This window comes from Thermobia domestica, chromosome 10, assembly GCF_964235325.1.
Source record: "Thermobia domestica chromosome 10, izTheDome1.hap1.1, whole genome shotgun sequence".
Lineage (NCBI taxonomy): Eukaryota > Metazoa > Arthropoda > Insecta > Zygentoma > Lepismatidae > Thermobia > Thermobia domestica.
This window is the reverse complement of record NC_137463.1, coordinates 10540357-10554043: the sequence shown is the minus strand read 5'-3', so window position 1 is coordinate 10554043 and position 13687 is coordinate 10540357. Positions and strand designations below refer to the sequence as shown.

At 34.4% G+C, this 13687-nt stretch overlaps 1 protein-coding gene across 2 annotated transcripts in view; it reads right to left on the bottom strand.

The window, feature by feature from the left end:
* LOC145662276 (uncharacterized) overlaps positions 1-13687 on the bottom strand; it is a 729687-nt gene that overhangs the window by 216382 nt on the left and 499618 nt on the right. The gene's annotated exons all lie outside the window — the stretch shown is intronic.

Here is a 13687-nt window from a genome sequence, read left to right as displayed (position 1 = left end):
CTTGAACTAGAAAAATAATTCACTGAACAAAGCAACGTTTGTTCCTTTACTAACTGGTTCATATTAGCTTTGCCATCTTAAATAACTTGAACTAGAAAAACAATTCACTGAACAAAGCAACGTTTGTTCCTTTACTAACTGGTTCATATTAGCTTTGCTATCTTAAATAACTTGAACTAGAAAAATAATTCACTGAACAAAGCAACGTTTATTCCTTTACTAACTGGTTCATATTAGCTTTGCTATCTTAAATATCTTGAACTAGAAAAATAATTCACTGAACAAAGCAACGTTTGTTCCTTTACTAACTGGTTCATATTAGCTTTGCTATCTTAAATAACTTGAACTAGAAAAACAATTCACTGAACAAAGCAACGTTTGTTCCTTTACTAACTGGTTCATATTAGCTTTGCTATCTTAAATAACTTGAACTAGAAAAATAATTCACTGAACAAAGCAACGTTTGTTCCTTTACTAACTGGTTCATATTAGCTTTGCTATCTTAAATATCTTGAACTAGAAAAATAATTCACTGAACAAAGCAACGTTTGTTCCTTTACTAACTGGTTCATATTAGCTTTGCTATCTTAAATAACTTGAACTAGAAAAACAATTCACTGAACAAAGCAACGTTTGTTCCTTTACTAACTGGTTCATATTAGCTTTGCTATCTTAAATAACTTGAACTAGAAAAACAATTCACTGAACAAAGCAACGTTTGTTCCTTTACTAACTGGTTCATATTAGCTTTGCTATCTTAAATAACTTGAACTAGAAAAACAATTCACTGAACAAAGCAACGTTTGTTCCTTTACTAACTGGTTCATATTAGCTTTGCTATCTTAAATAACTTGAACTAGAAAAACAATTCACTGAACAAACCAACGTTTGTTCCTTTACTAACTGGTTCATATTAGCTTTGCTATCTTAAATAACTTGAACTAGAAAAATAATTCACTGAACAAAGCAACGTTTGTTCCTTTACTAACTGGTTCATATTAGCTTTGCTATCTTAAATATCTTGAACTAGAAAAATAATTCACTGAACAAAGCAACGTTTGTTCCTTTACTAACTGGTTCATATTAGCTTTGCTATCTTAAATAACTTGAACTAGAAAAACAATTCACTGAACAAAGCAACGTTTGTTCCTTTACTAACTGGTTCATATTAGCTTTGCTATCTTAAATAACTTGAACTAGAAAAACAATTCACTGAACAAAGCAACGTTTGTTCCTTTACTAACTGGTTCATATTAGCTTTGCTATCTTAAATAACTTGAACTAGAAAAACAATTCACTGAACAAAGCAACGTTTGTTCCTTTACTAACTGGTTCATATTAGCTTTGCTATCTTAAATATCTTGAACTAGAAAAATAATTCACTGAACAAAGCAACGTTTGTTCCTTTACTAACTGGTTCATATTAGCTTTGCTATCTTAAATATCTTGAACTAGAAAAATAATTCACTGAACAAAGCAACGTTTGTTCCTTTACTAACTGGTTCATATTAGCTTTGCTATCTTAAATAACTTGAACTAGAAAAATAATTCACTGAACAAAGCAATGTCCAACGTGTATTTCAAAATAATAACTGTATGACAGTTTCGTCAACTGAGAAGTGTCTGAGACAGTGTCTGATAAACCCAATATGTTCAGTTAGTTGGCGAAACTGTCATACAGTTATTATTTTAAAATACACGTTGGACGTTGCTTTGTTTTCCTGGTTTAAGTTATGAAAAATCCCATTACGATTAGATTTTACTTCACATTCTTATCTAACACCAAGACTTTGAATCCAGTGTAATTAGGGGATACAGGTACTACCAGGGTCGGATCCAGGATTTTCTGAGTGGAGGCACACCAATAACTAGCAAAATAACCAATCACACTGAAACTCTTCAAAGTGACATTCGACAATATTCTTTACCCCTGACAACGCTGATACATAGAACGGGGGGAGGGGAGTATTTTAAAGAGTTTTTCTCTCCTCCTGGCTTCTGTTTTTTCCTTACTTGACAAATGTTATAATATCGTTTTGCTTGGTGAATCCCTTTCCTTCAACCTTCAGCAAATCGACTAAAACTATTGCTTTTGCAAAGCTCTGCTTTCTCCCCAAACGGAAATATGATGGCAGAAAGTTTCGGAAAGTGTTGCTATTTTCACTGCTAGCTTTTCATTTTAGGTAGTGCATATTTACATATTTAGTGCATATTTACAATGCACCCCCTCCCCCTAAATCCGGCGCTGCGTACTACTATGCAAGATAATATCGCACAGAAAATACCCTTCTTAATCAAACTCTCTCGTCCCAAGAAAGGTCGATTATGTGACTAGTACAGGAGCTGTCCTGGGAAACCCCAATCCCAACAAGATTTGAACTCAGGAGCTACTGATTACGAAGTGAAAAAGATAATCCTTCAGCTACAATTATCACGATTGCTTTAGATCTTAAACCAAACATGGGCTAGTTGATGCGGCAGCCAACATCCTGAATTATGTCATGAACCACAGAATAATACGCGTAATAAACTAAGGGGGGAATGTCATATATTCTGTAAATGACTATTAGAAACAATTAATGGAAAGCCGGTCTTTTCTCATTACAATTCAAATTACTCTGAACCTGGAGTGTCACAGAGAAAAATTAGGCTGATCAGCATTCCACTTCGGCTGTTGTAGTTTGATGAGAGACTTCTGACAAATCGCCCTGTAACCTTCGTTTCTTCCACGAAATTTGTCTTGAGCTTCGAGGAACAGACAAATCCTGATGCTTTCCTTCAGCAACGAGGATAGGGAAGGAGGAAGAAGAGAGGGGGGGGGGACTACTCTTGTATCACGGGTCATCTCCGTCAGATGTGATGCTCTAGATGAATAATTCATTGTGAAGACGCCGACAAAAAGGGCAGGAGAAACACAGGGAAAGCCGACTGGCTGCTCAAATCACTTCAAATTTGTCGCACAGCACTATCTGTCCAAGAAGACGATGGATATCCCATTCATGTTGAGCGGAAAATAATCGACGAAATTGCAACTGGAAGGCGAATCGCTTTTAATTTTTGGCAATGTTTTGTATTACTTTTAACATGAGCTATAAGGTTCAAAGAATACCTAAAGCTGTTAGACTATAAATGTTTCATCATATATTGATGCTTGAACTACTACAATACCAAGTTGTGTGCGAATTTTGAGTTGCACTCACCATTTGGTTTACAATAGTATACTAAATTGTTTTTTATACACATCCAATAGTCCAATTACAATTAGCGGTAAAATCATATCATACTAGCATAAAACATGTTTTATTCTTATCCAATGTCTTTTTTTAAGAGGCCTATCACTGCGAAATTAAAATACCACTAATTTTACAATAATTATGTGATATCTTCAAATAGATAAAAGATAATTGAAATGTGGAACAAGAGCACCCTAGACAATATTATTTTGCGTAAGGTATCGTTATCACAAGTCACCTAGTAGCTTTCCGTTTTCAGCCCTTTAGAAACGCGAAAATAAATGCCGATTCTCAAAATGGCTCGAAATCGAAAGCAGATAAGTGAGTCGTGATAACGTTATCTCATGTAAAATAATATTGTCTAGCGCACTCTTGTTCTACATTTCGATTATCTTTTATTTATTTGAAGATATCACATAATTACTGTAAAATTAGCGGAATTTTAATTTCGCAGGGATGAGGTCTCTTAAGGAAGCTCTTCTTCACGCCTGCAAGAGCTCCTACAGTTCAGATCGTTCAGTTGAAGATTTCACTTTTCTCACTTGAACGAGCTAATCGTGTTTTTCTTTTCTTTCTTTCTTTCTTTCTTTTTTTTTTTTTTTAACTGGGAGATCAAGTTACGAAAGGAACGCGCCATTACGTCTTTGGTCCCTTACGAGAAATGAAAGAATCATTAATCTATGTCAATCAGATCTCCCTCTCCCTCGCTGTTTCCCCTCTCCCTTTCTCTCTTAAGGTGAATATACATGAATGTTGACAGGTGGCAGTTGGATCTCTCATCTGAATAAAGACGTCTCGAAAAATTAACAAAAACAATAATAAAAACAGTTCAAATAAGTTTTCTTGTTTTAATTTTTTTTTTTTTTTTTTTTTTTTTTGTAAGAGTTCTTAAACAGCACACATATAAGGATTTCTAACATCGTTCAATGTTTCAGCCACGATTTGGAGGCTTGGTGCTACAATAAAATAAATTAAAAGTTATTAATCTATTATTATTATTATTATTATTATTATATCTGATTAACACAGCGCTCAACCCTTGAAGCACAGAAGTCATGGGTATCCCAAGAAAATTTTCTAGGGGGCATCTCCCTGGTTGCTATATTACGTATGGAATTTTAATTTTGTATTAAGAACACCTTAACAAATTTAATACATTTTCGTGATCTAGGGAGCCTGCCCGTCCCCTTAGGGCGCCAATGACAGATGCGAAAGAGTTTGATCCTCATACGGAATGTTTATAAATTAACGTCGGAGGGGGAAGAAAGAGTCTGGTTTCCTCCTAATTTAGCGTTCAAAAAATTATCTTAGAGTGTCGGCTCCTGAGGGAAGTCACATCGGTAAATATTACAATTTTATAGCGACAAATTGAGGGAAAGTAGCGCTGAAATTGTAATTTTTATAGCTACAAGTTGAGGGAAACGAGCGCTAAAATTGTAATTTTTAAATCTACAACTTGAGGAAACTGAGCGAGATTCCATTCACCTATACGAGGACGCAACGCATAGCAAAACCTCAAAACAATAAAGCCAATACGTTGATTTAAAGCCTCTCTGATGTACGGGGTAAATAAGTTTTGATTAACAGCAAATATTTACGATAAAATAAAACAGTACTTCATGTCTAACTTAATGACCCATCGAAGTACCACCGCGTTTATTTACATACAATGGATAACAGTATCAAAGTGGAAGACGCTTCCTTTTATTCCTCCACTATAAAAGAATTTCCTCTTCAAACCTTCTCTATATATTTAATTATATAGACAGAGTTTACTTTGTGATCTGGCTACTATGTTTGTTTTTTCATTATTGAAAAAAAATGTTTAGGTATTTAACGCTACCCTTGCGTAAGACAAAGGTAACGCCATTGCCTATTCTTGAAAGCTTTCACTCTCACTTAAAAAAAAAAAAAAAAAAGTCAAAAACTTTTAAAACAAAATAAACAACATGTGTAGGTGTATGTATTTTACGTATACAAAGCAAAGTGATGTTCGTTTACTTTCGAACGCATTCCACTGACATAGCTTTAGGAAGATGATTGCGCAGCGTCGAATGGAATGAGTCTGTTAGGTTATAACTGGCAACGATGATAAGAATTTTGACCTACTTTTGTTGTGAGTACAGGACATAACGAAAGTATCAAAAGCATTCAATGAGAAGATAACACAATACATAAACGTAACATAAAGCATTGAGATCGTTCAATCCTCAAATACACTCTAAATGGATTTATTTATAGTTATACTAGCTGAAATACCCATTCTACGTATGGGTCAGATAAAATATCTATGTAAACAAACTTAAGAACGAAAGAAAAAAATATAGATTTTATTTTACTTTTACATATCCCGGTAGACCTCCCCTGAGACCCCCTGGTTCGAATTTTCAAGAAAAAACACTTCTAGCTCCCAACCGATAGAGCTGTATTTGAGTCCACGCATGTGGGAGAATCACCATTCATCTCAGCGACCCGAAAACTATGAATTCGACACTAATATCGGTCATTTTATACTATTTTTACATGTCCAGGTAAACGCCTCCTCTGATACCCTCCTGGTTCAAATTTTGGAAGAAGAAAAAATGCTATGTTGCACAGGGTAATTTTAGAGAGTTGAGACTTGTTCTGTCTTCTTTCATTCTCCAACAGCTTTACACTTCTTCTTATTCGAAAATTTTCAGTTGGACCCCGTCTGGAACCCTGCAGATAGCCCTGGGACAACACTTTTTGCTTTGATACGTTGTACTTTTAAAATAATCAAACACGTGTTTTCCTGCTTTGGCATCTGGTTCACCGTTTGCGATTTCTAGGGGTGGAAACGGACTTACTGGACGCACTGTATATTCATATAACTCGCACAGTTATGTATTCGGAAAATTTTTATTACAGTTTCGTAATAGGCGTCATTAGTGCTTTTGATTGGTGTATAAACCATCTTTCACTTCGATATATAATCTTCCTCTATTCCTTTGTAAGATACAGGGTTAGCATAAATGATTCATTCATTTTGAAAAGGCTATATTTTTAAAATTATTACATGTACACACATGAAAGATATATGAAAGAACCACAAACTCACAAAGTTTATACTGTATGGCAGCAACAAGGGCGCCCATGTTGTGGTTTCCAATGGGGGGGGGAAGTATAACGACGTTTCAAATATAGTTTCAAATTTTGCTGTAACTAATGTAAAAATTCTATTGGGTTTTCGATGTTCCCAAGTACAATTTCCTCTAGGGGGGCGAGCGCCCCACCTTGCTCCCCCTGATGGGCGCCCTTGGGCAGCACGAATCCATTATATTTTAGATCGGGCGTGGCAGTGTGTAGTAAGGCAGTACGAGGTTAGTATCTGTCGAAAATGGAGGGAAAAAAGAAAAAAAAAGTTTTTGTGTTCTTGAATATGCCAGATGTTGGTCTGTTATAGCTGTGCAACGCCCTTTCAGAAGAGAGTATGCAAAAGAACCGCCATGTAAACAACGCATTTTGCGGTGATATAAACTTTCGCATCGCTGGATTGGCCGTATTGGTGAGAATGACCTAGCTTTGTTCCCCTGGCCTCCCAGATCTCCTGATTTAAGTTCCTGGGACTTCTTCCTGTGGGGGTACGTTAAGGACCTTGTTTACGTATCTCCACTATATTGCGACACAAATGACGTTATGTCTGAACACCAATTTCTACGTGGCGCTAGGGTCAGTTAGGCACTCTGAATACTCCCCACTTTCTCTCTGACAAGCCGGTGTTGCCATGTTCTCACCCTCCCCTCCCTCTCCAACCTTCGCTCTTCCTTTTACCCAAACGCCAAAAATTAGAAGGGCAAAAGATTCTGTTGCTTTTCACTCAGGATCATTTGATATTGTGTTTGTAGTGGATACAAAATTTAATTTCAGTTTGTTTTGTAAAACTGTTTGCTAATTACATGTGTCTGTTAGTATTTAGGATCTGTATGAGTTTTTTTGCACGTTAAGTATATACCGGCACGTTTAGGTATATATTCTGCTATTCTTTTATTATAATAATGAATTTAAATTCTCGTGCACTTTGATTCCTTAACACAATAATCACTGAAGATAAAATACTACGAAAGACCTACTAACGATACAATAAACTGGGCTTTCTCATCTCATTTTATATCACGACCCCTTTTATCACATCCTCTTGCCTGTAATCCCCATAATTAACTTCCGGTTTCCAATAAGTTTTTCATTATTGCTGCCAATCGCTTACAGTTGTAAGTTTTTTTTTTTTGCTTCTGGTGTTTCAATTTGCAGTTTCTCACCAGTTTCTCCTTCTTTTATTCCAGATGTTTTTTTAAACTAATCTTTATTTGTTTAATATTCTTTGCCGTATTTGGTAACAAAGTATAGAAATAAAAATATGTCTATCAAAATAAGAAGTTTAAAATATATATTTTTTTAAATACATATTTTTCTGCTACTAGGTCCTAATTACAAGTATCGTTTTCATTTCCCTTCGCGATCCCAAGTTGAGAAACCTCCCAAGGGACAAAATGGACAATTTATTGCGAAAAAAAGATGAGTTTTTTAGTTTAACGTCCCACACCTATGCCCTTTAGGCTAAAAGAAACAGATGATTGATTAAAATAAATATTTGACAAATTATTTTTTTGCTGTCCCACCGGAAATGGAAGCAGGGGCTACGTACACTAAAGCCATACGCGCTAACCACTAGACCAGCGGGAAAGGCTAATTTATGATATAAAGAAAAATGAATTATGTTTGCAAAATAACTTTCAAAAGGCATAGACCTATTTGTTTAGTTTATGTAGTGGTGATAAAGAATCGATCTGAGGAAAGAATGGAGAAATGGTTACTTCAGGGCAACATAATATGGATGTCGATTTGCTTCATATAATATAATATCATCGCACGCCTTGATTTTGTTTTTGTAAATGCAGTCGACCAATGTTTTTGTAAAAAAAAAAAAAAAAGTTTTGCTTTCAAAAAAGTAGTAGTAGTAGATACATACGGAAAACAAATGTTATAATATTACTCCCCCACGAAAACAACAAATATTACGAAAACACTTCTAACTTTCCTAACCTCAATTTACACACTGGTCTGTCTAGATCAAAATTCAAGGGGGGAACTCCTGAGGAATTTTCTCTGTGGAAGCAAAGTTCTGGACTAAATTTTGAACACTGGAATTAATAATACGGAAGAAATAATACATACATACATGAAATACCTTATCTTGCTCTAGGAAAAATGTTTCAATGATTTTATCATTGGTTTTAGACATAATTCGGTCCTTATCATGTGGGACCACTGATGTACACAGAATTTCATTAACGACGTCCAAACTTAAATAGTTTCAACTTTCAAAATACGAGCATTTTTGTATGCCTAAGTACATATCTTGATATGGTTATATATTTTTTCATATGATCTAGTTGAGGTGGGGGTTAAAATTGGAGAATCACCTTAAGCCACTGTATGAAAATGCACTCGTCTCGTGTGCAACACAGGCCCCCAACCAGTCTCAGAAGTTTGGGGGGGCATGAATATGTTAGGGGAGCCAAGTCATTAAAAAAATCTCTTACACATAGCTAAATTGTGTTTTTTGTATTAATAATAGCATTTGGTGTTAAGGTCTAGGGGGCCACGAAAAGTTTGGGGGGAAGGGTCCTTAGCCCCCCTTTAGTTGTGGGCCTGGCGCAACACTACTTACAGTCCTACTTAAAACTGCCATATCGATGCAATTGATATGATAAGGTTACATTTAAAGAGTTATGTAACACGAAAGAACACTAATTTTGCACTAAAGAATGTCGAAAAACTTTGTTATGATGCAATAGACAAAATTGACAATTTATTCTGGAATAATATAATGAAACATGAATGGGACTTAACACAAAAGACTTGGACAACGCGAGGAATTTTTAAAAATTGTCAACAAACGTGTCACACTGTTAGGAAACAGTGACAGCAGCAATGATGATGATGATGATGATTATATCAATATTAGCTCTCCATGATGGAAAAGACGATGATTAATATGTACTGTACATCAAGTGAGTTTGTCGCCACGGCATTTTATTTTTCATTTCTCAATAATAAAAAAATGTCGTTTGTTAAAATTGCATGTTCATTTGTATATCATTTTAAGGCATTATGTTCAAATGATGATAGTAAAAAGTTTAAATTAATATTCTTGGCGAAAGCGTATTTATGGTTACGGAGTACTTTTCTCCGCCTCTCCTCATTTTTTCTCTTTTCTTTTCATCTGTTGAGAAGAGCGCGAGGTAAATTTGCCTTCAGCCCGTGCGAATCTTAAGAAATGAAGCATGAGTGGGATCGGTGGCAGATGTGTAAGTATGGCAACTCAGCTCTGTTGACAGTCGTTCTGGGGGTGTGTAATGTGTTTACAACCCCTATTGGTTGAAACTTTCTTGTCGTCTTGAAGAAGAGCGTTGCAATAACTGAGAATATTTCACTACTCTGATATAGAGTGACACTGGCATAGCTGCTAAGTTTACGATGAATTTCATAGTACATTTAAGCATTGACCGCTATTTTAACAAAACTTCTTATTTACACATATAATCTTTATGAAATCGAAAAAGGACTATTATTTTCAATATAGACCTATTTTAATTTCAAACAACTTTTGTACTTATAATGTGTTTCGGGTAGTAAGGGCAAACAACATTGGGTCTGCTTTTTTATTTATTCAAAATGAAATGAAATAAAATCTTTGAGTTTAACGTCCCGCGATTATGCCTGTTAGGCTAAGGGAGACGATGATTAAAGGAAATGAATAATGGAAGAATTGGTTGAATGAGAAAATAGGAGGAAACGGGAGTACCCCAGAGAAAACCCAAGAGCACGATGTTGTTCACCACAAGCTTACTTGTCCGAGCATCGAACCAGGGACCTCACACACTATAGATAAGCGCCCTACCACTGAGCCACCGTGCCCTTCTTATTTACTCAAAGAATTAATAAAAACAGAACTTAAACAATACTATTAGCTATTTGGCGCGGTAGATCAGGATTCGATTCTCGTGGAAGCTCATGTAATATTGATCCTATGCTAAATTGTAGGTTCACGTTTCACTTAACTTTGGTGCTGAAAAGGACGCTAAACTCAAATCACAACCAATAATAATAACTAATTGATAGCTGAACATTTTGTTGAATATGCTCTTATGAAGACATTTTAAAATGCGCTTTCATCAAAGTAAATTTTTGTTGAGTTGACCATAACACCTCATATCTTTTTGCATACATTGAGCTTATATCGAACACTAATGTTTATTTATATACTTAATCAAGTTCCTGATACATTCTGAGACGGTCATTTATACTGGAAAAAAGCAACAATCAACAGCATAAAACGACATGTAAGAAAGTTGGTCACTACTTACTGAAACGTTTCATTCGTCTAATGAAGCTTGAAGAAAACATCTTGAAAAACCTCAGACACGATAAACAGACTTGTAACAGGGGATCTTCAGATAAAGAACCAAAAATGCTAATATATATATATATAGGAAACGGTGGTTTAGGCAAATGAATAACGATAGAAGAATTGGTGGAATGATAATCTGGGAGGAAACGGAAGTACTGCGACAAAACCCACGGACACGATGTTGTCGACCACAAACTTACTTGGCCGGGGATCGGAAAAGGGACCCCATGATTCAGAGGTAAACGCTCTACCATTGATCCACCGTGCCCCTCCTGACACAAGGCTGAAAATAATATATTACTCTACTCAGAAAAAAAAACATTATAATAAACAGGTTATTTTATATTTATTTAGCTGCATCAGTTTTTTTTTAAAATTTTTTTAGTTTAACGTTCCACGGTTATGGCCCGAGACTAGAGAAGACATTGATAAAAATTAAGAAAATGATCAAATAAAGGAAGCGGGAGGAAGCAGAAGAACCATGAGAAAACCCCGCATATAGGTTTTTGTGTGCGTCCTACACAAAACAGACTTGGTGCGAGTTGGAATCGAACTAGGAACTCCACATACGAGAGATACGGTAACTGAAATAATTCTTTCAGAGAAGTAACATACTCCATCATGGTTATATGGATCTGTCTTCTCACATTTTTTATGAGGCCTGGGTTCGATTTCCAGTGGGAGCTTATGTTTTCTACTTCTAAGTTAAACTGCTTTACGTCGCCAACGCTCGCTCAGTTCCCTCTCTAGCAACTGAGTTACGAATCAAATCTTGTTCAAACATACTAAGCGAAATTTAAAAAAAAAGTGATTAATAGATCAAGATATTTTAAATAGACAAGGAATTAATTTTATTCATAACTCGCCCTATTTATACTCCTTATATGACATATGGGCCTGCAGATCGTTCAACTGAAAAGTAAAAGGATATATTTCTCGAGTACGACTCGATAATGAAGCGGAAGGGAATAACATGAACAACAAAATTAAACATTTTTTTTCTGCATTAATAGCACAATATAGTTCTTATAACAACAGTAACTACTAGAGTTCATAAATTTGCAACACTGTTTTTAGTTCGCATATTTTCCGTCAAATTTGTCATCTGTGTCGCACTATACCGCAATCCTAAGTCGAGCTCAAAGAACGCATCAGTGCTAGAGTGCAGACAATTGACAGGACTATGCTACAAAATGTATGGAATGAGCTCGAGTATCGTCTGACGTTATATTGTGTCACCAAAGGGGTACATATTGAACATTTGTAGAGGGTGTATAAACTTGGTGAGTTTTTGGTTCTTTTCATGTATATTTCATGTGTGAACGTTTAATACTTTTGAAAATATAGCCTTTTCAAAATGAATTAATCATTTATACTAGCCCTGTATTATAAAAATTCTTGTTTCTGGTACCATATCAATTAGATTTAAATAAAACGTCAATTTGGTCCCCTGACTGTTGTTTAAATTTAAATACGCTAGGTAAGTGAGTATACCATTGTATCTCGTAACTGTTAAGCAAGTATGATCTGATTAAAAAAAAAAAAAAGAAAACAACTTTTAAAAAGTAAGCGCAATGAAATAAATTACATAATTTAGTACACATCAAAACCTTGGTTAAATTAGTATTTTAGTTAACTAGTTACTTGGAAATACCCAAGAAAACTAACAGCTACTAATGTAAGATATGTTACAACTGATGACTTCATTGGAAACCTTGTGGTACATCTTCGTGAAAGTGAAAGCTTTCTTTAACTTAGAATACCGACATACATGGCAGGTCAGTGCGTGGGACCAATGCTGACAGGTCATTATTAATGCCACTATGTCGTATTTCAGCCTTGAATTTGCATATTAAGTATTTCTGCAGGTTTTCACGGGCTATTTCAACCCGCTATTAATCAAAAAAATAATATTTTTTGGCTGCTTTCGCTTTGTACGCACTTGCTGTTCGATCTCTACAATTTAGCGCATATTAATGTAAAAGATAACGGTAAAGTTTCCCATTTCCATGACCTCGGAACGTGAAGAACATGATGTGATCACCACTTGTGCTGTTAAAATTATCCTAACATTTTTTATACTGATATTCGAATATTGATTTTCAATATTCGAATAATTATACCAATAGTTATACGTCATTCGAATAATTAGGCCCTACTCGTTTTCAGAATAAGTGTTGAAATAATTCTTCAGTATCTTAATGATTGTTTCATTAATTATTCATTATCCAAATAATTCTTCGATTAATTATTTTTATCTTAATAATTGCTGAAATAGTTATCCTAACAATTGTTCCATTAATTATTTATCCTAATAACTGTTCAAATAGTTATTCATTATCCTGACAATTGTTCGATTAATTGTTATATTATTAATTGTTCCATTAATTATTTGTTATCCTAATAACTGTTGAAATAGTTATTCATTTTCCTGATAATTGTTCCATTGTTACCTTAATAACTGTTCGATTAATTATTCGTTATTCCTAATACTTGTTCTAATAACTATTTGTAACCCTAATAATTGTTGAAATAATTATTCATTATCCTAATAATTGTTCAAATAACTATTCATTTACCTGATAATTGTTGATCAATTATTTGTTATCCTAATAACTGTTCAAATAGTTACTCATTTTTCTGATAACTGTTCGATTGTTATTTTAATAACGGTTCGATTTGTTATTCGTCATATCCTAATAATTGTTGAAATAATTATTCGTCATTCTAATAATTGTTCCATTTGTTCATATAATTATTCGTTATTTTAATAATTGATTAATTATTCATTATCCAAATAATTGTTCGTTATCCAAATAATTCTCCGATTAATTTGTTATCCTAATAACTAAGAACTATTTCTTATCCTATAATTGTTCAAATAATTATTTATTATCCTGATAATTGTTTATTAATTGTTATCCCAATAATTGTTTGATTAATTATTCGTTATTCTAATAACTGCTCAAATAATTATTCGTTATCCTAATAACTGTTCAAATAATTTATTCGTTATCCATAT